Source organism: Schistocerca gregaria, unplaced genomic scaffold, assembly GCF_023897955.1.
Source record: "Schistocerca gregaria isolate iqSchGreg1 unplaced genomic scaffold, iqSchGreg1.2 ptg000066l, whole genome shotgun sequence".
Lineage (NCBI taxonomy): Eukaryota > Metazoa > Arthropoda > Insecta > Orthoptera > Acrididae > Schistocerca > Schistocerca gregaria.
In genome coordinates this window covers 108,563-134,897 of record NW_026061707.1, presented here as the reverse complement: position 1 = coordinate 134,897, position 26,335 = coordinate 108,563, and the positions used below count along the sequence as shown (strand labels likewise).

Here is a 26,335-nt window from a genome sequence, read left to right as displayed (position 1 = left end):
CGGCCGCCGACCAGTAGGAGGAGATCATCTGCGTAGGCTATCACCTCCAGCACTTCGTCACTTTGTTGTAATGTATCTAGTAAGGGTTCCATGTGGATGTCCCAGAACAGCGGACCCAGTACGGAACCCTGGGGACATCCCTTGGTGATAGTTTTCCTTACTCTTGTGCTAGCAGATGATAGCCAGACCTCCCGATCTTCACAATAGCTCCTCAGACAGCCATATAGCGGCCCTGGACACTCCTTCTCCCTTAAGCAGGAGAAGAGCGAAGGCCACCACAGGTTGTCGAAGGCGCCACTTATATCCACCATGATGCCAACAACGTACTTGTACGGGGTAGAGCCGCAGACCTCGGCCGCCAGGGCGATTGCATCAGATGCCGATCGTCCAGACCTGAAGCCAAACTGCCTGTTGCTCATTCCGCACAGCACTCGGTGTGCCGCCAGTCTATCAGCCAGAAGTCTCTCCAGAATCTTCCCAAGCAGATCAAGCAGGCAGATAGGTCTATAAGATTTGGTTTCTGCTGGGTCTTTGTCAGCCCCTTTCTTTATAATTACCACATTTGCCCTCTTCCATATTCGAGGGAACTTTTTCTGCTTGAGGCATTCGTTATATAAATGAGTTAGAGGGGCGACTATCTGGGTGGCCAGGAATTGCACCACTTCCGCCACAATACCGTCTGGCCCGGGAGCTTTTCCTCTCTTCAGGGAATTTATGTGGCCAGCTACCTCTTCTTCTGAGAATGGGTAGACTGCCATATCATTTTCATACGCATTGTTGTTATTCTCCCGCAGCTGCCGTTGTTCATCTGTCTCATCCGCTGTATCATCAGGCAACAGGGAGTGGAGAAGGACCTCAGCAGTTTCCTGCCAAGACCCCGTCATCCGGTCCCCATGCCTGACGGTTGAAAGCTCCATCGGAGAACGGATCTTTTCCCGGACAAGCCTGTAGGGAACTCCCCATGGGTCTAATGCTAGTTGGTTCAGAACAAAGTGTTCCCAACTTTTTGTTCTAACTTCCCGTAGCTGTTTTTGGAAGTTATCTTTGGCTTCCCGGTAAAGCTGCAGCCATCTTTGTCTTTCTTGCCAGACGACACTGCGCTGGTAGTGCCTCCTGAGCCTTCTGACCGACCGGCGCATCTCCTCTAGTTCAGCAGACCATGGTGATGGAGAGGCCGCCATGGCCCTCCTCCTAGTAGGTACGGCTGCCTTGACTGCTCGAGTTATTACTGAGACCAGTTCTTCGGCTCTGTTGTCAACGTCAAAGTGTCTGTGGTCGTCACCTTCTGATATCGGAGGAATGTCGCACTCCCCAGCAAGTCTCTCCCAGTCGGCTCTATTGTAATTGTATTGTATTTCCCACCCCATGGCCCAGCGGCTCTCGCCATCTCCTATGTTGAAAGTAATGAGATTGTGGTCACTTGTAGTGGCATTCTCAACTACTTTCCATTGCTGGATTAGGTATGCTGCGTTTGGCGTAGCCAGGGTCACGTCGATGTTTGTGCCTTGGCCCCCTCCCGCCGCATAGGTCGGAGGGTTGCCTGGCTTGTTAGCCACTACAAGCTGCAAGGCCATGATGGCTTCTTCTGCCTTCTCTCCATTGGGATCCCTGGTGCCGCTGTACCATAAGGGGGATTTGGCATTCATATCGGCAGTCGCAAATGTTTTCCGCCCCCGCAACGCCGTGATAGCTGTGGTGAGATGAGCTAGGTGTCTTTCAATATCATCACCATATTGGAAGTACGTGTTGATCATAATAATAGCTCCTGCTGGAGATTGCAGCTCCACGACGTTGCAGTGGCTGGTTGTGAACTGCGTTAGAACTGTAGCCCTTATCAGTTTGTTAGTGATAATAATTGCCGCTTTTGGGTCTTCACCTCTGCAGACGACTTGCCAGGTCGCAGCTGTGAAAGCTATCTTCCCGTTTAGGGAGTACGGCTCCTGCAGGCAGACCACATCCAGTCTCCTCTCCTCCACTTCCCTTCGCAACTCCTGCATGACAAGTCTGCTGTTATGGGTGTTTAGTTGGCCAATGGTGATTTCCGTCATGTAGTTGTCTATGGAGTGTATGTGTGAATCCTGTCATGAGGCCATGTTTTGTTCCAGTCAAATGTGATACGTCCATTTGCCAGAACAGCTTGTCGATAAATTTCATTCAGGTCGAATTTTTCTCCACGTCTGTCAAAGACTTTCTTTAGTAGGTCACGCAGGGCTCCGAAGTCAGTGGGGAGATTCACTGACTTGAGTTGAATTCTGTCCACAGCCTCCATTACCGAGAAGGTGACTCTCTGTCTATATTCATGTCCCACCCGAACCACATGTCTCAAGGCAGTGGTCAGGGTAGTCGGCTGCTCCAGCCTCGCCAGTTGCATGGTGAGTTCCAGGTTTGGATAGACTCTGACTGGATCGACAGGTGGCAGTCTCACTACAGGATCTTTTATTGCATCTGGTTCACTTGAACTAGTTATTTTATTTTCTTGAACTGGTTGTTTTGTTGTTATATTTAATTCTGCTGAGACTGCCACCGTCTCTGGTACAGGATGCCGTTGCCGTAGGTGTTTAGTCGGCCTTGTTTCCCTGCTTGGGGAGGAGGGGAGCGTGACTGCCAGAGGCCTCGTTTGTGTCCCTCTATCCGTAGTGGTAGAGTCGGTTTGAGTGCTTTTATCTACGGTTCTGGTTGTGGTGCCCATGTGCAACCTCAAGAAAAGCTTGAAAGCACTCGCCCTCAGGGCATCCCTCCTCCTTTTGCTAGGGGATTTCCTTTTGGGCATCCTGTTGGCTTTGGTTTGATCAGCCATAGTCTATTCTTGAAATAAGCCTTTGTTCCAGAAGTCTGTAGGTGGGGCAGCTACGTCCCGTGGTACCACAGGGCTTTTTACCCCGTCTCTTGCAGGGGATACAAACCGCCGCAGCCCTACAGTCCTTCCTGACGTGGCCATCCTCGCCACATTTCGAGCAGGCCGACCCCCTGGTACAGTGCCTCAAAACGTGGTCGAGATCTCCACAATTGTGGCAACGCGGTACGACCAGAAAGTCGCGTGTATTAATGGCGTGAAAGCCGACATATAGTCTGCCCATTGCTGTAATTCTTTTCCACATGTGAGCGGAGACCTCGGCAACGTGATGGACCACATCACGGTCCCGAGGCCCGGTTTTGAATCTCAAATTGAAGTTTGCTTTAAATTCTTCTTCTGTCATATCATCAAAATTCTGAGCCTTTACAGATTTTTGCAGTCCTTCATTCGTCATGACTGTTGGTACATCATACAAGATGACCAATGGGTTTCTTTTCCTCGGTGGCTCGCATTTGACCACCGAGTTTAGTTTTGCATTACTTAACAGTTTCTCTTTGTCTTCTTCTGAAGCTACTTCAACAATGACAGAGTTTCTGCTGGGTTTTACCTTATTTATTTTAATTTTGTCTTTAGCTGGATTGATAGTTGTCGTAAGCAATTCCTGTATTCTTTATACGCTAGTGTCTTGACCTGGTAGGGTTCTTAGGAATACCGTTGTGTCAGATCTTTTAGTAACTTTTGCAATGGTATCCTTTGTAGTCTGCGGTTTTGGTGGCGCTTGTGCGACCACCGCCGCCCAGGTCTTTCCGGGTTGTTTCCTTAGTCTCTCATTTTCTTTTGTAAGTTCTTCCACTCGGCCCTCAACCTTGGCGTTTGCGATAGCCCACGCCGCCAGTTCATTTTTGATTATAGTCAGAGCCGCTTGACTAATTTTACCATTTTTAATATGTTGCTCGAGGAGCAATGATATTCTCGTGTGTCTTTGTAGAACGTTTTCCTCAGTTGCCTGTCCCGACTCGTCCTGAGGAGCGGGTTCAGACATCACGGAAGCTCGCGTTGGCGCACTCGAATCACTCTTTTCTGGTGTAGCCATGATGAACGAGTGATAAAAAAGGGGTGGGAGCCCGTCTCTTGCCCCGGACCGGCTCCTCTGGCATGGGGGGGGACTTCTGCAGCTCGCTCACCGACCTCGCCCCTAGGTCAAGAGCACTCCAGAGCTGCTGGGTTCAGCGCGCCGTTTCCAGCGCACTGGTCCCCCTCGGTGACTTCGTCATCGGCGATTTCACGCGACGCACCCCGGCAACTGCACCCCGCACTCCGGAGAGGCGGATGCACCTCTCGCCCTTCGCCGCCTACTTGCACGAGTTTCCACCTCTCGGCCAGGGACCCACTCCTACTCAGGTGGCGGGCCGGTCCCCCAGGCGTTCGGCGGTCTGGACCCATCTAACCTGGCCCAGGCGATGTTACCACCACCTGGGTTTGGCAGAACACGCCCCGGATACCCAGGGGCGCGGCGAAGCACCCTTGCCGACACGCGCCGCGATCCCACGCCGACAAACGAGATCGCCGGCATGCAGAGCACCTGTTGTTCTGTGCCCTGCGAAAAGAAGGGACTGATGTATGGTCCCTCGACACAGCTCCCCCTGTGCCATGCACCCTTCGCTTTCGCATCGGGTTGGGTCGCAGCTCTCCCTTTTGTCGCAAGGCAAAAAGCCAAGCTTAACGTCTGGCACCACGGGAAGGCGGAAAGAGCCACTTGGGAAGGAGAGGCTATAAGAGACGCGTCACTTCCCCTGTGAGGACTGCCGCGGCACGCCCGTCTGGAAGCGATACGCCCCAGTGCGAGCCTCCGTGCCTTACGGCGCGCCGGCTACGGGCGGGCCCGCGCCGAACGCGCCGTCGAGCGACCGACCTCACGCCAGACAGATAAAGCCTTTGCCAAAGCGGTACAGCATAAGGTGGGACGAGGCAGTCTGAATTACATTTTATAGATGTATTTCTCACATATGTCAGAGCCTCTCGCGGTCGTCGTCGTCGTCGTCGTCGTCGTCGTCGTCGTCGCCGCCGCCGCTTCTGCAGAAGTAGCAAATGGCCATCGTGGCAAATGCGGCGAGCCACGCCCTGCCTTCGATTCCGTATGCACAAAGTGTGTGGTCTTGTTTCCCAGTCAATCTTTGGTCGGTCACGTAAGAGGTTGAATGTAACGAATGGGTGGGAAAGAGCAAGGGCAGCGGCTGTGTAGAACGAAAACACAAATTATCAGGGGTGTGAGCGTTTCGAGATAAGTCATATACTAGTTGCACTTGGTCGTCAGTGACTGTGTGGCCTAATGGATAAGGCGTCGGACTTCGGATCTGAAGATTACAGGTTCGAATGCTGTCACGCTCGTCTTTTATCAGTTCTGAAAAAGAAACATACCGTTTTAATGTAGCATTTGAGCAGTACGAAACCGTCTGAATGTTGCTGTTGACCATTTTCTGCTTGGAGATGCTCTTGAGCTTGAAACACACACTACAATACTTGTGTTACCTAGCGAAATGGTCGGCAGAGTGCAGTCACCCCGAGTTTCCACTGGCACTTGCACATCTAAAACAACGTCGGAAAGTAACTCGTTCGCCTTTTGAGTCACATCAAGTATGAGTGTTAATTTTGACGCCACTAGCTCTGCAGGTTGTCATGCAATTCCTTTACCTCTCAGAAATGATTATGAAATAAAAGTGAAGTACGTGACGAGTGTGACGTTAGGAAAACGTTTGGCAGCATGGAGAGATTCTGTATGGGACCACCCAACCCAAACGAGTACTGTGTGACTTGCTACCCGGCAAGTATTCACCTAAGCAGGCGGGCTAGCTCAGTCTGTAAAGCATGAGACTCTTAATCTCAGGGTCGTGTGTTCGAGCCCCACACTGGGCGGAACGGAATTTTGTTCCGCTCCAGATGTAAATTACCGTTTTTCTGATTAACGTGATGTAATGGAAATAGCAACTTTAAACTTTGCCTACGTCTCTGTCAGTCGCAAAGAACCTGTATTTGAAGGTGAAGGTGATTTTGTAGACATGTGTGAAAGACATGTTCTGAAACGCAAGTGTTGTTGTTTGGAGAGCACATCGGTTATGTGTCAGATGTGTGGCCAAGCAGTAATGGGTCGCCATAGCTGCAAATATTAGTCGGTAATATGGAGTGTTGTCAGCTGAAGTCTGATGATCCAGACCACCGTAAGGACGAAGCACGCAAAAGTACCGCCAGGCCTCGCTTGTTTAGCTCAGTGGTAGAGCACTGGACCAGTAAACCAAAGGTCGTGAGTTCCATCCTCGAAGGAGGAAGTCGTAGTTTGGAAATCAGTTGCGCGTCGTGGCCGTATAGCAAACAGTATCTGTGATGACGAACAATTAGCGACATGCCTTTTATTTAGAATTACTCTCAGATGTGATTAAGGCGAATGGCGCAGATAAAGCCTTTGCCAAAGCGGTACAGCATAAGGTGGGACGAGGCAGTCTGAATTACATTTTATAGATGTATTTCTCACATATGTCAGAGCCTCTCGCGGTCGTCGTCGTCGTCGTCGTCGTCGTCGTCGTCGTCGTCGTCGTCGTCGCCGCCGCCGCTTCTGCAGAAGTAGCAAATGGCCATCGTGGCAAATGCGGCGAGGCACGCCCTGCCTTCGATTCCGTATGCACAAAGTGTGTGGTCTTGTTTCCCCGTCTATATTTCGTCGGTCACGTAAGAGGTTGAATGTAACGAATGGGTGGGAAAGAGCAAGGGCAGCGGCTGTGTAGAACGAAAACACAAATTATCAGGGGTGTGAGCGTTTCGAGATGAGTCATATACAAGTTGCACTTGGTCGTCAGTGACTGTGTGGCCTAATGGATAAGGCGTCGGACTTCGGATCTGAAGATTACAGGTTCGAATGCTGTCACGCTCGTGTTTTATTAGTTCTGAAAAAGAAACATACCGTTTTAATGTAGCATTTGAGCAGTACGAAACCGTCTGAATGTTGCTGTTGACCATTTTCTGCTTGGAGATGCTCTTGAGCTTGAAACACACACTACAAGACCGGTGTTAACTAGCGAAATGGTCGGCAGAGTGCCGTCACCGCGAGTTTCCACTGGCACTTGCACATCTAAAACAACGTCAGAAAGTAACTCGTTCGCCTTTTGAGTCACATCAAGTATGAGTGTTAATTTTGACGCCACTAGCTCTGCAGGTTGTCATGCAATTCCTTTACCTCTCAGAAATGATTATGAAATAAAAGTGAAGTACGTGACGAGTGGGACGTTAAGAAAACATTAGGCAGCATGGAGTGATTCTGTATGGGACCACCCAACCCAAACGAGTACTGTGTGACGTGCTGCCCGGCAAGTATTCTCCGAAGCAGCCCGGCTAGCTCAGTCGGTAGAGCATGAGACTCTTAATCTCAGCGTTGTGGGTTCGTGCCCCACGCTGGGAGGAACGGAATTTTCTTCCGCTGCAGATGTAAATTACCGTTTTTCTGATTAACGTGATGTAATGGAAATAGCAACTTTAAACTTTGCCTACGTCTCTGTCAGTCGCAAGGAAACTGTATTTGAAGGTGAAGGTGATTTTGTAGACATGTGTGAAAGACATGTTCTGAAATGCAAGTGTTGTTGTTTGGAGAGGACATCGGTTACGTGTCAGATGTGTAGCCAAGCAGTAATGGGTCGCCATAGCTGCAAATATTAGTCGGTAATATGAAGTGTTGTCAGCTGAAGTCTGATGATCCAGACGACCGTAAGGATAAAGTACGCAAAAGTACCTCTAGGCCGCGCCCCTTTATCTCAGTGGTAGAGCACTGGACTAGTAAACCAAGGGTCGTGAGTTCAACCTCAAAGGAAAAAGTCGAATTTTGGAAATCAGTTGCGCGTCGTGGCCGTATAGCAAACAGTATCTGTGATGACGAACAATTAGCGACATGCCTTTTATTAAGAATTACTCTCAGATGTGATTAAGGCGAATGGCGCAGATAAAGCCTTTGCCAAAGCGGTACAGCATAATGTGGGACGAGGCAGTCTGAATTACATTTTATAGATGTATTTCTCACATATGTCAGAGCCTCTCGCGGTCGTCGTCGTCGTCGCCGCCGCCGCTTCTGCAGAAGTAGCAAATGGCCATCGTGGCAAATGCGGCGAGCCACGCCCTGCCTTCGATTCCGTATGCACAAAGTGTGTGGTCTTGTTTCCCAGTCTATCTTTGGTCGGTCACGTAAGAGGTTGAATGTAACGAATGGATGGGAAAGAGCAAGGGCAGTGGCTGTGTAGAACGAAAACACAAATTATCAGGGGGTGTGAGCGTTTCGAGATGAGTCATATACAAGTTGCACTTGGTCGTCAGTGACTGTGTGGCCTAATGGATATGGCGTCGGACTTCGGATCTGAAGATTACAGGTTCGAATGCTGTCACGCTCGTGTTTTATCAGTTCTGAAAAAGAAACATACCGTTTTAATGTAGCATTTGAGCAGTACGAAACCGTCTGAATGTTGCTGTTGACCATTTTCTGCTTGGAGATGCCCTTGAGCTTGAAACACACACTACAAGACCGGTGTTAACTAGCGAAATGGTCGGCAGAGTGCCGTCACCGCGAGTTTCCACTGGCACTTGCACATCTAAAACAACGTCAGAAAGTAACTCGTTCGCCTTTTGAGTCACATCAAGTATGAGTGTTAATTTTGACGCCACTAGCTCTGCAGGTTGTCATGCAATTCCTTTACCTCTCAGAAATGATTATGAAATAAAAGTGAAGTACGTGACGAGTGGGACGTTAGGAAAACATTAGGCAGCATGGAGTGATTCTGTATGGGACCACCCAACCCAAACGAGTACTGTGTGACGTGCTGCCCGGCAAGTATTCTCCGAAGCAGCCCGGCTAGCTCAGTCGGTAGAGCATGAGACTCTTAATCTCAGCGTTGTGGGTTCGAGCACCACGCTGGGAGGAACGGAATTTTCTTCCGCTGCAGATGTAAATTACCGTTTTTCTGATTAACGTGATGTAATGGAAATAGCAACTTTAAACTTTGCCTACGTCTCTGTCAGTCGCAAGGAAACTGTATTTGAAGGTGAAGGTGATTTTGTAGACATGTGTGAAAGACATGTTCTGAAATGCAAGTGTTGTTGTTTGGAGAGGACATCGGTTACGTGTCAGATGTGTAGCCAAGCAGTAATGGGTCGCCATAGCTGCAAATATTAGTCGGTAATATGAAGTGTTGTCAGCTGAAGTCTGATGATCCAGACGACCGTAAGGACGAAGTACGCAAAAGTACCTCTAGCCCGCGCCCCTTTAGCTCAGTGGTAGAGCACTGGACTAGTAAACCAAGGGTCGTGAGTTCCATCCTCAAAGGAAGAGGTCGAATTTTGGAAATCAGTTGCGCGTCGTGGCCGTATAGCAAACAGTATCTGTGATGACGAACAATTAGCGACATGCCTTTTATTAAGAATTACTCTCAGATGTGATTAAGGCGAATGGCGCAGATAAAGCCTTTGCCAAAGCGGTACAGCATAAGGTGGGACGAGGCAGTCTGAATTACATTTTATAGATGTATTTCTCACATATGTCAGAGCCTCTCGCGGTCGTCGTCGTCGCCGCCGCCGCTTCTGCAGAAGTAGCAAATGGCCATCGTGGCAAATGCGGCGAGGCACGCCCTGCCTTCGATTCCGTATGCACAAAGTGTGTGGTCTTGTTTCCCCGTCTATATTTCGTCGGTCACGTAAGAGGTTGAATGTGACGAATGGGTGGGAAAGAGCAAGGGCAGCGGCTGTGTAGAACGAAAACACAAATTATCAGGGGTGTGAGCGTTTCGAGATGAGTCATATACAAGTTGCACTTGATCGTCAGTGACTGTGTGGCCTAATGGATAAGGCGTCGGACTTCGGATCTGAAGATTACAGGTTCGAATGCTGTCACGCTCGTCTTTTATCAGTTCTGAAAAAGAAACATACCGTTTTAATGTAGCATTTGAGCAGTACGAAACCGTCTGAATGTTGCTGTTGACCATTTTCTGCTTGGAGATGCTCTTGAGCTTGAAACACACACTACAATACTTGTGTTACCTAGCGAAATGGTCGGCAGAGTGCAGTCACCCCGAGTTTCCACTGGCACTTGCACATCTAAAACAACGTCGGAAAGTAACTCGTTCGCCTTTTGAGTCACATCAAGTATGAGTGTTAATTTTGACGCCACTAGCTCTGCAGGTTATCATGCAATTCCTTTACCTCTCAGAAATGATTATGAAATAAAAGTGAAGTACGTGACGAGTGTGACGTTAGGAAAACGTTTGCAGCATGGAGAGATTCTGTATGGGACCACCCAACCCAAACGAGTACTGTGTGACTTGCTACCCGGCAAGTATTCACCTAAGCAGGCGGGCTAGCTCAGTCTGTAAAGCATGAGACTCTTAATCTCAGGGTCGTGCGTTCGAGCCCCACACTGGGCGGAACGGAATTTTGTTCCGCTCCAGATGTAAATTACCGTTTTTCTGATTAACGTGATGTAATGGAAATAGCAACTTTAAACTTAGCCTACGTCTCTGTCAGTCGCAAAGAACCTGTATTTGAAGGTGAAGGTGATTTTGTAGACATGTGTGAAAGACATGTTCTGAAACGCAAGTGTTGTTGTTTGGAGAGCACATCGGTTATGTGTCAGATGTGTGGCCAAGCAGTAATGGGTCGCCATAGCTGCAAATATTAGTCGGTAATATGGAGTGTTGTCAGCTGAAGTCTGATGATCCAGACCACCGTAAGGACGAAGCACGCAAAAGTACCGCCAGGCCTCGCTTGTTTAGCTCAGTGGTAGAGCACTGGACCAGTAAACCAAAGGTCGTGAGTTCCATCCTCGAAGGAGGAAGTCGTAGTTTGGAAATCAGTTGCGCGTCGTGGCCGTATAGCAAACAGTATCTGTGATGACGAACAATTAGCGACATGCCTTTTATTTAGAATTACTCTCAGATGTGATTAAGGCGAATGGCGCAGATAAAGCCTTTGCCAAAGCGGTACAGCATAAGGTGGGACGAGGCAGTCTGAATTACATTTTATAGATGTATTTCTCACATATGTCAGAGCCTCTCGCAGTCGTCGTCGACGTCGTCGTCGTCGCCGTCGCCGCTTCTGCAGAAGTAGCAAATGGCCATCGTATCAAATGCGGCGAGGCACGCCCTGCCTTCGATTCCGTATGCACAAAGTGTGTGGTCTTGTTTCCCAGTCTATCTTTGGTCGGTCACGTAAGAGGTTGAATGTAACGAATGGGTGGGAAAGAGCAAGGGCAGCGGCTGTGTAGAACGAAAACACAAATTATCAGGGGTGTGAGCGTTTCGAGATGAGTCATATACAAGTTGCACTTGGTCGTCAGTGACTGTGTGGCCTAATGGATAAGGCGTCGGACTTCGGATCTGAAGATTACAGGTTCGAATGCTGTCACGCTCGTGTTTTATTAGTTCTGAAAAAGAAACATACCGTTTTAATGTAGCATTTGAGCAGTACGAAACCGTCTGAATGTTGCTGTTGACCATTTTCTGCTTGGAGATGCTCTTGAGCTTGAAACACACACTACAAGACCGGTGTTAACTAGCGAAATGGTCGGCAGAGTGCCGTCACCGCGAGTTTCCACTGGCACTTGCACATCTAAAACAACGTCAGAAAGTAACTCGTTCGCCTTTTGAGTCACATCAAGTATGAGTGTTAATTTTGACGCCACTAGCTCTGCAGGTTGTCATGCAATTCCTTTACCTCTCAGAAATGATTATGAAATAAAAGTGAAGTACGTGACGAGTGGGACGTTAAGAAAACATTAGGCAGCATGGAGTGATTCTGTATGGGACCACCCAACCCAAACGAGTACTGTGTGACGTGCTGCCCGGCAAATATTCTCCGAAGCAGCCCGGCTAGCTCAGTCGGTAGAGCATGAGACTCTTAATCTCAGCGTTGTGGGTTCGTGCCCCACGCTGGGAGGAACGGAATTTTCTTCCGCTGCAGATGTAAATTACCGTTTTTCTGATTAACGTGATGTAATGGAAATAGCAACTTTAAACTTTGCCTACGTCTCTGTCAGTCGCAAGGAAACTGTATTTGAAGGTGAAGGTGATTTTGTAGACATGTGTGAAAGACATGTTCTGAAATGCAAGTGTTGTTGTTTGGAGAGGACATCGGTTACGTGTCAGATGTGTAGCCAAGCAGTAATGGGTCGCCATAGCTGCAAATATTAGTCGGTAATATGAAGTGTTGTCAGCTGAAGTCTGATGATCCAGACGACCGTAAGGATAAAGTACGCAAAAGTACCTCTAGGCCGCGCCCCTTTATCTCAGTGGTAGAGCACTGGACTAGTAAACCAAGGGTCGTGAGTTCAACCTCAAAGGAAAAAGTCGAATTTTGGAAATCAGTTGCGCGTCGTGGCCGTATAGCAAACAGTATCTGTGATGACGAACAATTAGCGACATGCCTTTTATTAAGAATTACTCTCAGATGTGATTAAGGCGAATGGCGCAGATAAAGCCTTTGCCAAAGCGGTACAGCATAATGTGGGACGAGGCAGTCTGAATTACATTTTATAGATGTATTTCTCACATATGTCAGAGCCTCTCGCGGTCGTCGTCGTCGTCGCCGCCGCCGCTTCTGCAGAAGTAGCAAATGGCCATCGTGGCAAATGCGGCGAGCCACGCCCTGCCTTCGATTCCGTATGCACAAAGTGTGTGGTCTTGTTTCCCAGTCTATCTTTGGTCGGTCACGTAAGAGGTTGAATGTAACGAATGGATGGGAAAGAGCAAGGGCAGTGGCTGTGTAGAACGAAAACACAAATTATCAGGGGGTGTGAGCGTTTCGAGATGAGTCATATACAAGTTGCACTTGGTCGTCAGTGACTGTGTGGCCTAATGGATATGGCGTCGGACTTCGGATCTGAAGATTACAGGTTCGAATGCTGTCACGCTCGTGTTTTATCAGTTCTGAAAAAGAAACATACCGTTTTAATGTAGCATTTGAGCAGTACGAAACCGTCTGAATGTTGCTGTTGACCATTTTCTGCTTGGAGATGCCCTTGAGCTTGAAACACACACTACAAGACCGGTGTTAACTAGCGAAATGGTCGGCAGAGTGCCGTCACCGCGAGTTTCCACTGGCACTTGCACATCTAAAACAACGTCAGAAAGTAACTCGTTCGCCTTTTGAGTCACATCAAGTATGAGTGTTAATTTTGACGCCACTAGCTCTGCAGGTTGTCATGCAATTCCTTTACCTCTCAGAAATGATTATGAAATAAAAGTGAAGTACGTGACGAGTGGGACGTTAGGAAAACATTAGGCAGCATGGAGTGATTCTGTATGGGACCACCCAACCCAAAGGAGTACTGTGTGACGTGCTGCCCGGCAAGTATTCTCCGAAGCAGCCCGGCTAGTTCAGTCGGTAGAGCATGAGACTCTTAATCTCAGCGTTGTGGGTTCGAGCACCACGCTGGGAGGAACGGAATTTTCTTCCGCTGCAGATGTAAATTACCGTTTTTCTGATTAACGTGATGTAATGGAAATAGCAACTTTAAACTTTGCCTACGTCTCTGTCAGTCGCAAGGAAACTGTATTTGAAGGTGAAGGTGATTTTGTAGACATGTGTGAAAGACATGTTCTGAAATGCAAGTGTTGTTGTTTGGAGAGGACATCGGTTACGTGTCAGATGTGTAGCCAAGCAGTAATGGGTCGCCATAGCTGCAAATATTAGTCGGTAATATGAAGTGTTGTCAGCTGAAGTCTGATGATCCAGACGACCGTAAGGACGAAGTACGCAAAAGTACCGCTAGGCCGCGCCCCTTTAGCTCAGTGGTAGAGCACTGGACTAGTAAACCAAGGGTCGTGAGTTCCATCCTCAAAGGAAGAGGTCGAATTTTGGAAATCAGTTGCGCGTCGTGGCCGTATAGCAAACAGTATCTGTGATGACGAACAATTAGCGACATGCCTTTTATTAAGAATTACTCTCAGATGTGATTAAGGCGAATGGCGCAGATAAAGCCTTTGCCAAAGCGGTACAGCATAAGGTGGGACGAGGCAGTCTGAATTACATTTTATAGATGTATTTCTCACATATGTCAGAGCCTCTCGCGGTCGTCGTCGTCGTCGCCGCCGCCGCTTCTGCAGAAGTAGCAAATGGCCATCGTGGCAAATGCGGCGAGGCACGCCCTGCCTTCGATTCCGTATGCACAAAGTGTGTGGTCTTGTTTCCCCGTCTATATTTCGTCGGTCACGTAAGAGGTTGAATGTGACGAATGGGTGGGAAAGAGCAAGGGCAGCGGCTGTGTAGAACGAAAACACAAATTATCAGGGGTGTGAGCGTTTCGAGATGAGTCATATACAAGTTGCACTTGGTCGTCAGTGACTGTGTGGCCTAATGGATAAGGCGTCGGACTTCGGATCTGAAGATTACAGGTTCGAATGCTGTCACGCTCGTGTTTTAAACACTTCTGAAAAAGAAACATACCGTTTTAATGTAGCATTTGAGCAGTACGAAACCGTCTGAATGTTGCTGTTGACCATTTTCTGCTTGGAGATGCTCTTGAGCTTGAAACACACACTACAAGACCGGTGTTAACTAGCGAAATGGTCGGCAGAGTGCCGTCACCGCGAGTTTCCACTGGCACTTGCTCATCTAAAACAACGTCGGAAAGTAACTCGTTCGCCTTTTGAGTCACAACAAGTATGAGTGTTAATTTTGACGCCACTAGCTCTGCAGGTTGTCATGCAATTCCTTTACCTCTCAGAAATGATTATGAAATAAATGTGAAGTACGTGACGAGTTTGTCGTTAGGAAAACATTAGGCAGCATGGAGAGATTCTGTATGGGACCACCCAACCCAAACGAGTACTGTGCGACAAGCTACCTGGCAAGTATTCACCGAAGCAGCTGGGCTAGCTCAGTCGGTAGAGCATGAGACTCTTAATCCCAGGGTCGTGGGTTCCAGCCCCACGGTGGGCGGAATGGAATTATGTTCCGCTGCAGATGTAAATTACCGTTTTTCTGATTAACGTGATGTAATGGAAATAGCAACTTTAAACTTTGCCCACGTCTCTGTCAGTCGCAAGGAAACTGTATTTGAAGGTGAAGGTGATTTTGTAGACATGTGTGAAAGGCATGTTCTGAAATACAAGTGTTGTTGTTTGGAGAGCACATCGGTTATGTGTCAGATGTGTAGCCAAGCAGTAATGGGTCGCCATAGCTGCAAATATTAGTCGGTAATATGAAGTGTTGTCAGCTGAAGTCTGATGATCCAGACGACCGTAAGGACGAAGTACACAAAAGTACCGCTAGGCCGCGCCTCTTTAGCTCAGTGGTAGAGCACTGGACTAGTAAACCAAAGGTCGTGACTTCCATCCTCAAAGGAGGAAGTCGAATTTTGGAAATCAGTTGCGCGTCGTGGCCGTATAGCAAACAGTATCTGTGATGACGAACAATTAACGACATGCTTTTTATTTATAATTACTCTCAGATGTGATTAAGGCGAATGGCGCAGATAAAGACTTTGCCAAAGCGGTACAGCATAAGGTGGGACGAGGCAGTCTGAATTACATTTTATAGATGTATTTCTCACATATGTAAGAGCCAGTCGAAGTCGTCGTCGTCGTCGTCGTCGCCGCCGCCGCCGCCGCTTCTGCAGAAGTAGCAAATGGCCATCGTGGCAAATGCGGCGAGGCACGCCCTGCCTTCGATTCCGTATGCACAAAGTGTGTGGTCTTGTTTCCCAGTCTATATTTGGTCGGTCACGTAAGAGGTTGAATGTAACGAATGGGTGGGAAAGAGCAAGGGGCAGCGGCTGTGTAGAACGAAAACACAAATTATCATGGGTGTGAGCGTTTCGAGATGAGTCATACACAAGTTGCACTTGGTCGTCAGTGACTGTGTTGCCTAATGGATAAAGCGTCGGACTTCGGATCTGAAGATTACAGGTTCGAATGCTGTCACGCTCGTGTTTTATCAATTCTGAAAAAGAAACATACCGTTTTAATGTAGCATTTGAGCAGTACGAAACCGTCTGAATGTTGCTGTTGACCATTTTCTGCTTGGAGATGCTCTTGAGCTTGAAACACACAATACAAGACCGGTGTTAACTAGCGAAATATTCGGCAGAGTGCCGTCACCGCGAGTTTCCACTGGCACCTTCACATCTAAAACAACGTCGGAAAGTAAGTGGTTCGCCTTTTGAGTCACATCACGTATGAGTGTTAATTTTGACGCCACTAGCTCTGCAGGTTGTCATGCAATTCCTTTACCTCTCAGAAATGATTATGAAATAAAAGTGAAGTACGTGACGAGTGTGACGTTAGGAAAACATTAGGCAGCATGGAGAGATTCTGTATGGGACCACCCAACCCAAACGAGTACTGTGTGACGTGCTACACGGCAAGTATTCACCGAAGCAGCCTGGCTAGCTCAGTCGGTAGAGCATGAGACTCTTAATTTCAGAGTCGTGGGTTTAAGCACGACGCTGGGCGGAACGGAATTTTGTTCCGCTGCAGATGTAAATTACCGTTTTTCTGATTAACGTGATGTAATGGAAATAGCAACTTTAAACTTTGCCTACGTCTCTGTCAGTCGCAAAGAAACTGTATTTGAAGGTGAAGGTGATTTTGTAGACATGTGTGAAAGACATGTTCTGAAATGCAAGTGTTGTTGTTTGGAGAGCACATCGGTTATGTGTCAGATGTGTGGCCAAGCAGTAATGGGTCGCCATAGCTGCAAATATTAGTTGGTAATATTGAGTGTTGTCAGCTGAAGTCTGATGATCCAGACGACCGTAAGGACGAAGTACGCAAAAGTACCGCTAGGCCACGCCTGTTTAGCTCAGTGGTAGAGCACTGGACTAGTAAACCAAGGGTCGTGAGTTCCATCCTCAAAGGAGGAAGTCGTATTTTGGAAATCAGTTGCGCGTCGTGTCCGTATAGCAAACAGTATCTGTGATGACGAACAATTAGCGACATGCCTTTTATTAAGAATTACTCTCAGATGTGATTAAGGCGAATGGCGCAGATAAAGCCTTTGCCAAAGCGGTACAGCATAAGGTGGGACGAGGCAGTCTGAATTACATTTTATAGATGTATTTCTCACATATGTCAGAGCCTCTCGCGGTCGTCGTCGTCGTCGTCGTCGTCGTCGTCGCCGCCACCGCTTCTGCAGAAGTCGCAAATGGCCATCGTGGCAAATGCGGCGAGGCACGCCCTGCCTTCGATTCCGTATGCACAAAGTGTGTGGTCTTGTTTCCCAGTCTATCTTTGGTCGGTCACGTAAGAGGTTGAATGTAACGAATGGGTGGGAGGGTGGGAAAGAGCAAGGGCAGCAGCTATGTAGAACGATAACACAAATTATCAAGGGTGTGAGCGTTTCGAGATGAGTCATATACAAGTTGCACTTTGTGGTCAGTGACTGTGTGGCCTAATGGATGAGGCGTCGGACTTCGGATCTGAAGATTACAGGTTCGAATGCTGTCACGCTCGTGTTTTATCAGTTCTGAAAAAGAAACGTATCGTTTTAATGTAGCATTTGAGCAGTACGAAACCGTCTGAATGTTGCTGTTGACCATTTTCTGCTTGGAGATGCTCTTGAGCTTGAAACACACACTACAAGACCGGTGTTAACTAGCGAAATGGTCGGCAGAGTGCCGTCACCCCGAGTTTCCACTGGCACTTGCACATCTAAAACAACGTCGGAAAGAAACTCGTTTGCCTTTTGAGTCACATGAAGTATGAGTGTTAATTTTGACGCCACCAGCTCTGCAGGTTGTCATGCAATTCCTTTACCTCTCAGAAATGATTATGAAATAAATGTGAAGTACGTGACGAGTGTGACGTTAGGAAAACATTAGGCAGCATGGAGAGATTCTGTATGGGACCACCCAACCCAAACGAGTACTGTGTGACGTGCTACCCGGCAAGTATTCACCGAAGCAGGCGGTTTAGCTCAGTCTGTAGAGCATGAGACTCTTAATCTCAGGGTCGTGGGATCGAGCCCCACACTGGGCGGAACGGAATTTTGTTCCACTGCAGATGTAAACTACCTTTTTTCTGATTAACGTGATGCAATGGAAATAGCAACTTCAAACTTTGCCTACGTCTCTGTCAGTCGCAAAGAAACTGTATTTGAAGGTGAAGGTGATTTTGTAGACATGTGTGAAAGACTTGTTCTGAAATGCAAGTGTTGTTGTTTGGAGAGCACATGGGTTATGTGTCAGATGTGTGGCCAAGCAGTAATGGGTCGCCATAGCTGCAAATATTAGTCGGTAATATGGAGTGTTGTCAGCTGAAGTCTGATGATTCAGACGACCGTAGAACGAAGTACGCAAAAGTACCGCTAGGCCGCGCCTCTTTAGCTCAGTGGTAGAGCGCTGGACTAGTAAACCAAGGGTCGTGAGTTCCATCCTCAAAGGAGGAAGTCGTATTTTGGAAATCAGTTGCGCGTCGTGGCCGTATAGCAAACAGTATCTGTGATGACGAACAATTAGCGACATGCATTTTATTAAGAATTACTCTCAGATGTGATTATGGCGAATGGCGCAGATAAAGCCTTTGCCAAAGCGGTACAGCATAAGGTGGGACGAGGCAGTCTGAATTACATTTTATAGATGTATTTCTCACATATGTCAGAGCCTCTCGCGGTCGTCGTCGTCGTCGTCGTCGTCGTCGTCGCCGCCGCCGCTTCTGCAGAAGTAGCAAATGGCCATCGTGGCAAATGCGGCGAGCCACGCCCTGCCTTCGATTCCGTATGCACAAAGTGTGTGGTCTTGTTTCCCAGTCAATCTTTGGTCGGTCACGTAAGACGTTGAATGTAACGAATGGGTGGGAAAGAGCAAGGGCAGCGGCTGTGTAGAACGAAAACACAAATTATCAGGGGTGTGAGCGTTTCGAGATAAGTCATATACTAGTTGCACTTGGTCGTCAGTGACTGTGTGGCCTAATGGATAAGGCGTCGGACTTCGGATCTGAAGATTACAGGTTCTAATGCTGTCACGATCGTCTTTTATCAGTTCTGAAAAAGAAACATACCGTTTTAATGTAGCATTTGAGCAGTACGAAACCATCTGAATGTTGCTGTTGACCATTTTCTGCTTGGAGATGCTCTTGAGCTTGAAACACACACTACAATACTTGTGTTACCTAGCGAAATGGTCGGCAGAGTGCAGTCACCCCGAGTTTCCACTGGCACTTGCACATCTAAAACAACGTCGGAAAGTAACTCGTTCGCCTTTTGAGTCACATCAAGTATGAGTGTTAATTTTGACGCCACTAGCTCTGCAGGTTGTCATGCAATTCCTTTACCTCTCAGAAATGATTATGAAATAAAAGTGAAGTACGTGACGAGTGTGACGTTAGGAAAACGTTTGGCAGCATGGAGAGATTCTGTATGGGACCACCCAACCCAAACGAGTACTGTGTGACTTGCTACCCGGCAAGTATTCACCTAAGCAGGCGGGCTAGCTCAGTCTGTAAAGCATGAGACTCTTAATCTCAGGGTCGTGCGTTCGAGCCCCACACTGGGCGGAACGGAATTTTGTTCCGCTCCAGATGTAAATTACCGCTTTTCTGATTAACGTGATGTAATGGAAATAGCAACTTTAAACTTAGCCTACGTCTCTGTCAGTCGCAAAGAACCTGTATTTGAAGGTGAAGGTGATTTTGTAGACATGTGTGAAAGACATGTTCTGAAACGCAAGTGTTGTTGTTTGGAGAGCACATCGGTTATGTGTCAGATGTGTGGCCAAGCAGAAATGGGTCGCCATAGCTGCAAATATTAGTCGGTAATATGAAGTGTTGAAGGCTGAAGTCTGATGATCCAGACGACCGTAAGGACGAAGTACGCAAAATTACCGCTAGGCCACGCCACTTTAGCGCAGTGGTAGAGCACTGGACTAGTAAACCAAGGGTCGTGAGTTCCATCCTCAAAGGAGGAGGCCGTATTTTGGAAATTAATTGCGCGTCATGGCCGTATAGCAAACAGTATCTGTGATGACGAACAATTAGCGACATGCCTTTTATTAATAATTACTCTCAGATGTGATTAAGGCGAATGGCGCAGATAAAGCCTTTGCCAAAGCGGTACAGCATAAGGTAGGACGAGGCAGTCTGAATTACATTTTATAGATGTATTTCTCACATATGTCAGAGCCTCTCGCGGTCGTCGTCGTCGTCGTCGTCGTCGTCGTCGCCGCCGCCGCTTCTGCAGAAGTAGCAAATGGCCATCGTGGCAAATGCGGCGAGGCACGCCCTGCCTTCGATTCCGTATGCACAAAGTGTGTGTTCTTGTTTCCCAGTCTATCTTTGGTCGGTCACATAAGAGGTTGAATGTAACGAATGGGTGGGAAAGAGCAAGGGCAGCGGCTGTGTAGAACGAAAACACAAATTATCAGGGGTGTGAGCGTTTCGAGATGAGTCATATACAATTTTCACTTGGTCGTCAGTGACTGTGTGGCCTAATGGATAAGGCGTCGGACTTCGGATCTGAAGCTTACAGGTTCGAATGCTGTCACGCTCGTGTTTTATCAGTTCTGAAAAAGAAACGTACCGTTTTAATGTAGCATTTGAGCAGTACGAAACCGTCTGAATGTTGCTGTTGACCATTTTCTGCTTGGAGATGCTCTTGAGCTTGAAACACACACTACAAGACCGGTGTTAACTAGCGAAATGGTCGGCAGAGTGCCGTCACCCCGAGTTTCCACTGGCACTTGCACATCTAAAACAACGTCGGAAAGTAACTCGTTCGCCTTTTGAGTCACATCAAGTATGAGTGTTAATTTTGGCGCCACTAGCTCTGCAGGTTGTCATGCGATTCTTTTACCTCTCAGAAATGATTATGAAATAAAAGTGAAGTATGTAACGAGTGTGACGTTAGGAAAACTTTAGGCAGCATGGAGAGATTCTGTATGGGACCACCCAACCCAAACGAGTACTGTGTGACGTGCTACCCGGCAAATATTCACTGAAGCAGCCGGGCTAGCTCAGTCGGTAGAGCATGAGACTCTTAATCTCAGGGTCGTGGGTTCGAGCCCCACGCTGGTTGGAACGGAATTTTGTTCCGCTGCAGATGTAAATTACCGTTTTTCTGATTAACGTGATGTAATGGAAATAGCAACTTTAAACTTTGCCTACGTCTCTGTCAGTCGCAAAGAAACTGTATTTGAAGGTGAAGGTGATTTTGTAGACATGTGTGAAAGACATGTTCTGAAATGCAAGTGTTGTTGTTTGGAGAGCACATCGGTTATGTGTCAGATGTGTGGCCAAGCAGTAATGGGTCGCCATAGCTGCAAATATTAGTCGGTAATATGGAGTGTTGTCAGCTGAAGTCTGATGATCCAGACCACCGTAAGGACGAAGCACGCAAAAGTACCGCCAGGCCTCGCTTGTTTAGCTCAGTGGTAGAGCACTGGACCAGTAAACCAAAGGTCGTGAATTCCATCCTCAAAGGAGGAAGTAGTAGTTTGGAAATCAGTTGCGCGTCGTGGCCGTATAGCAAACAGTATCTGTTATGACGAACAATTAGCGACATGCCTTTTATTTACAATTACTCTCAGATGTGATTAAGGCGAATGGCGCAGATAAAGCCTTTGCCAAAGCGGTACAGCATAAGGTGGGACGAGGCAGTCTGAATTACATTTTATAGATGTATTTCTCACATATGTCAGAGCCTCTCGCAGTCGTCGTCGACGTCGTCGTCGTCGCCGTCGCCGCTTCTGCAGAAGTAGCAAATGGCCATCGTATCAAATGCGGCGAGGCACGCCCTGCCTTCGATTCCGTATGCACAAAGTGTGTGGTCTTGTTTCCCAGTCTATCTTTGGTCGGTCACGTAAGAGGTTGAATGTAACGAATGGGTGGGAAAGAGCAAGGGCAGCGGCTGTGTAGAACGAAAACACAAATTATCAGGGGTGTGAGCGTTTCGAGATAAGTCATATACTAGTTGCACTTGGTCGTCAGTGACTGTGTGGCCTAATGGATAAGGCGTTGGACTTCGGATCTGAAGATTACAGGTTCGAATGCTGTCACGCTCGTGTTTTATCAATTCTGAAAAAGAAACATACCGTTTTAATGTAGCATTTGAGCAGTACGAAACCGTCTGAATGTTGCTGTTGACCATTTTCTGCTTGGAGATGCTCTTGAGCTTGAAACACACACTACAATACTTGTGTTACCTAGCGAAATGGTCGGCAGAGTGCAGTCACCCCGAGTTTCCACTGGCACTTGCACATTTAAAACAACGTCGGAAAGTAACTCGTTCGCCTTTTGAGTCACATCAAGTATGAGTGTTAATTTTGACGCCACTAGCTCTGCAGGTTGTCATGCAATTCCTTTACCTCTCAGAAATGATTATGAAATAAAAGTGAAGTACGTGACGAGTGTGACGTTAGGAAAACATTTGGCAGCATGGAGAGATTCTGTATGGGACCACCCAACCCAAACGAGTACTGTGTGACGTGCTACCCGGCAAGTATTCACCGAAGCAGGCGGGCTAGCTCAGTCTGTAAAGCATGAGACTCTTAATCTCAGGGTCGTGGGTTAGAGCCCCATGCTGGGCGGAACGGAATTTTGTTCCGCTGCAGATGTAAATTACCGTTTTTCTGATTAACGTGATGTAATGGAAACAGCAACTTTAAACTTTGCCTACGTCTCTGTCAGTCGCAAAGAAACTGTATTTGAAGGTGAAGGTGATTTTGTAGACATGTGTGAAAGACATGTTCTGAAATGCAAGTGTTGTTGTTTGGAGAGCACATCGGTTATGTGTCAGATGTGTGGCCAAGCAGTAATGGGTCGCCATAGCTGCAAATATTAGTCGGTAATATGGAGTGTTGTCAGCTGAAGTCTGATGATCCAGACGACCGTAAGGACGAAGTACGCAAAAGTACCGCTAGGCCGCGCCTCTTTAGCGCAGTGGTAGAGCACTGGACTAGTAAACCAAGGGTCGTGAGTTCCATCCTCAAAGGAGGAGGCCGTATTTTGGAAATCAATTGCGCGTCGTGGCCGAATAGCAAACAGTAACTGTGATGACGAACAATTAGCGACATGCCTTTTATTAATAATTACTCTCAGATGTGATTAAGGCGAATGGCGCAGATAAAGCCTTTGCCAAAGCGGTACAGCATAAGGTGGGACGAGGCAGTCTGAATTACATTCGTCGCCGCCGCCGCCGCTTCTGCAGAAGTAGCAAATGGCCATCGTGGCAAATGCGGCGAGGCACGCCCTGCCTTCGATTCCGTATGCACAAAGTGTGTGTTCTTGTTTCCCAGTCTATCTTTGGTCGGTCACGTAAGAGGTTGAATGTAACGAATGGGTGGGAAAGAGCAAGGGCAGCGGCTGTGTAGAACGAAAACACAAATTATCAGGGGTGTGAGCGTTTCGAGATGAGTCATATACAAGTTTCACTTGGTCGTCAGTGACTGTGTGGCCTAATGGATAAGGCGTCGGACTTCGGATCTGAAGATTACAGGTTCGAATGCTGTCACGCTCGTGTTTTATCAGTTCTGAAAAAGAAACGTACCGTTTTAATGTAGCATTTGAGCAGTACGAAACCGTCTGAATGTTGCTGTTGACCATTTTCTGCTTGGAGATGCTCTTGAGCTTGAAACACACACTACAAGACCGGTGTTAACTAGCGAAATGGTCCCCAGAGTGCCCTCACCGCGAGTTTCCACTGGCACTTGCACATCTAAAACTACGTCGGAAAGTAACTCGTTCGCCTTTTGAGTCACATCAAGTATGAGTGTTAATTTTGACGCCACTAGCTCTGCAGGTTGTCATGCAATTCCTTTACCTCTCAGAAATGATTATGAAATAAAAGTGAAGTACGTGACGAGTGTGACGTTAGGAAAACATTAGGCAGCATGGTGAGATTCTGTATGGGACCACCTAACCCAAACGAGTACTGTGTGACGTACTTCCCGGCAAATATTCGCTGAAGCGGCCGGGCTAGCTCAGTCGGTAGAGCATGAGACTTTTAATCTCAGGGTCGTGGGTTCGAGCCCCACACTGGGCGGAACTGAATTTTGTTCCGCTGCAGATGTAAATTACCGTTTTCCTAATTAACGTGATGTAATGGAAATAGCAACTTTAAACTTTGCCTACGTCTCTGTCAGTCGCAAAGAAACTGTATTTGAAGGTGAAGGTGATTTTGTAGACATGTGTGAAAGACATGTTCTGAAACGCAAGTGTTGTTGTTTGGAGAGCACATCGGTTATGTGTCAGATGTGTGGCCAAGCAGTAATGGGTCGCCATAGCTGCAAATATTAGTCGGTAATATGAAGTGTTGAAGGCTGAAGTCTGATGATCCAGACGACCGTAAGGACGAAGTACGCAAAAGTACCGCTAGGCCACGCCTCTTTAGCGCAGTGGTAGAGCACAGGACTAGTAAACCAAGGGTCGTGAGTTCCATCCTCAAAGGAGGAGGCCGTATTTTGGAAATCATTTGCGCGTCGTGGCCGTATAGCAAACAGTATCTGTGATGACGAACAATTAGCGACATGCCTTTTATTAATAATTACTCTCAGATGTGATTAAGGCGAATGGCGCAGATAAAGCCTTTGCCAAAGCGGTACAGCATAAGGTGGGACGAGGCAGTCTGAATTACATTTTATAGATGTATTTCTCACATATGTCAGAGCCTCTCGCGGTCGTCGTCGTCGTCGTCGTCGTCGTCGCCGCCGCCGCTTCTGCAGAAGTAGCAAATGGCCATCGTGGCAAATGCGGCGAGGCACGCCCTGCCTTCGATTCCGTATGCACAAAGTGTGTGGTCTTGTTTCCCCGTCTATATTTCGTCGGTCACGTAAGAGGTTGAATGTAACGAATGGGTGGGAAAGAGCAAGGGCAGCGGCTGTGTAGAACGAAAACACAAATTATCAGGGGTGTGAGCGTTTCGAGATGAGTCATATACAAGTTGCACTTGATCGTCAGTGACTGTGTGGCCTAATGGATAAGGCGTCGGACTTCGGATCTGAAGATTACAGGTTCGAATGCTGTCACGCTCGTGTTTTATTAGTTCTGAAAAACAAACATACCGTTTTAATGTAGCATTTGAGCAGTACGAAACCGTCTGAATGTTGCTGTTGACCATTTTCTGCTTGGAGATGCTCTTGAGCTTGAAACACACACTACAAGACCGGTGTTAACTAGCGAAATGGTCGGCAGAGTGCCGTCACCGCGAGTTTCCACTGGCACTTGCACATCTAAAACAACGTCAGAAAGTAACTCGTTCGCCTTTTGAGTCACATCAAGTATGAGTGTTAATTTTGACGCCACTAGCTCTGCAGGTTGTCATGCAATTCCTTTACCTCTCAGAAATGATTATGAAATAAAAGTGAAGTACGTGACGAGTGGGACGTTAAGAAAACATTAGGCAGCATGGAGTGATTCTGTATGGGACCACCCAACCCAAACGAGTACTGTGTGACGTGCTGCCCGGCAAGTATTCTCCGAAGCAGCCCGGCTAGCTCAGTCGGTAGAGCATGAGACTCTTAATCTCAGCGTTGTGGGTTCGTGCCCCACGCTGGGAGGAACGGAATTTTGTTCCGCTGCAGATGTAAATTACCGTTTTTCTGATTAACGTGATGTAATGGAAATAGCAACTTTAAACTTTGCCTACGTCTCTGTCAGTCGCAAGGAAACTGTATTTGAAGGTGAAGGTGATTTTGTAGACATGTGTGAAAGACATGTTCTGAAATGCAAGTGTTGTTGTTTGGAGAGGACATCGGTTACGTGTCAGATGTGTAGCCAAGCAGTAATGGGTCGCCATAGCTGCAAATATTAGTCGGTAATATGAAGTGTTGTCAGCTGAAGTCTGATGATCCAGACGACCGTAAGGACGAAGTACGCAAAAGTACCGCTAGGACGCGCCTCTTTAGCTCTGTGGTAGAGCACTGGATTAGTAACCAAGGGTCGTGAGTTCCATCCTAAAAGGAAGGAGTCGAATTTTGGAAATCAGTTGCGCGTCGTGGCCGTATAGCAAACAGTATCTGTGATGACGAACAATTAGCGACATGCCTTTTATTAAGAATTACTCTCAGATGTGATTAAGGCGAATGGCGCAGATAAAGCCTTTGCCAAAGCGGTATAGCATAAGGTGGGACGAGGCAGTCTAAATTACATTTTATAGATGTATTTCTCACATATGTCAGAGCCTCTCGCGGTCGTCGTCGTCGTCGTCGTCGTCGTCGTCGCCGCCGCCGCTTCTGCAGAAGTAGCAAATGGCCATCGTGGCAAATGCGGCGAGCCACGCCCTGCCTTCGATTCCGTATGCACAAAGTGTGTGGTCTTGTTTCCCCGTCTATATTTCGTCGGTCACGTAAGAGGTTGAATGTAACGAATGGGTGGGAAAGAGCAAGGGCAGCGGCTGTGTAGAACGAAAACAAATTATCAGGGGTGTGAGCGTTTCGAAATGAGTCATATACAAGTTGCACTTGGTCGTCAGTGACTGTGTGGCCTAATGGATAAGGCGTCGGAATTCGGATCTGAAGATTACAGGTTCGAATGCTGTCACGCTCGTGTTTTAAACAGTTCTGAAAAAGAAACATACCGTTTTAATGTAGCATTT

General features: G+C 47.6%; 8 non-coding genes across 8 annotated transcripts; all 8 read left to right on the top strand.

The window, feature by feature from the left end:
* Positions 1-7,168: 7,168 nt before the first annotated feature.
* Trnak-cuu (transfer RNA lysine (anticodon CUU)) lies at positions 7,169-7,241 on the top strand. Its single transcript has one exon. It is a non-coding gene; the product is annotated as a tRNA-Lys (tRNA).
* Positions 7,242-8,669: 1,428 nt separating this feature from the next.
* On the top strand, positions 8,670-8,742 carry Trnak-cuu (transfer RNA lysine (anticodon CUU)). The gene has a single exon. It is a non-coding gene; the product is annotated as a tRNA-Lys (tRNA).
* Positions 8,743-11,676: 2,934 nt separating this feature from the next.
* On the top strand, positions 11,677-11,749 carry Trnak-cuu (transfer RNA lysine (anticodon CUU)). Its single transcript has one exon. It is a non-coding gene; the product is annotated as a tRNA-Lys (tRNA).
* A 1,428-nt stretch (positions 11,750-13,177) lies between these two features.
* Trnak-cuu (transfer RNA lysine (anticodon CUU)) lies at positions 13,178-13,250 on the top strand. Its single transcript has one exon. It is a non-coding gene; the product is annotated as a tRNA-Lys (tRNA).
* Positions 13,251-14,679: 1,429 nt separating this feature from the next.
* On the top strand, positions 14,680-14,752 carry Trnak-cuu (transfer RNA lysine (anticodon CUU)). The gene has a single exon. It is a non-coding gene; the product is annotated as a tRNA-Lys (tRNA).
* A 5,995-nt stretch (positions 14,753-20,747) lies between these two features.
* Trnak-cuu (transfer RNA lysine (anticodon CUU)) lies at positions 20,748-20,821 on the top strand. Its single transcript has one exon. It is a non-coding gene; the product is annotated as a tRNA-Lys (tRNA).
* Positions 20,822-23,712: 2,891 nt separating this feature from the next.
* Positions 23,713-23,785, top strand: Trnak-uuu (transfer RNA lysine (anticodon UUU)). Its single transcript has one exon. It is a non-coding gene; the product is annotated as a tRNA-Lys (tRNA).
* A 1,440-nt stretch (positions 23,786-25,225) lies between these two features.
* On the top strand, positions 25,226-25,298 carry Trnak-cuu (transfer RNA lysine (anticodon CUU)). Its single transcript has one exon. It is a non-coding gene; the product is annotated as a tRNA-Lys (tRNA).
* The last annotated feature ends 1,037 nt before the right edge of the window (positions 25,299-26,335 follow it).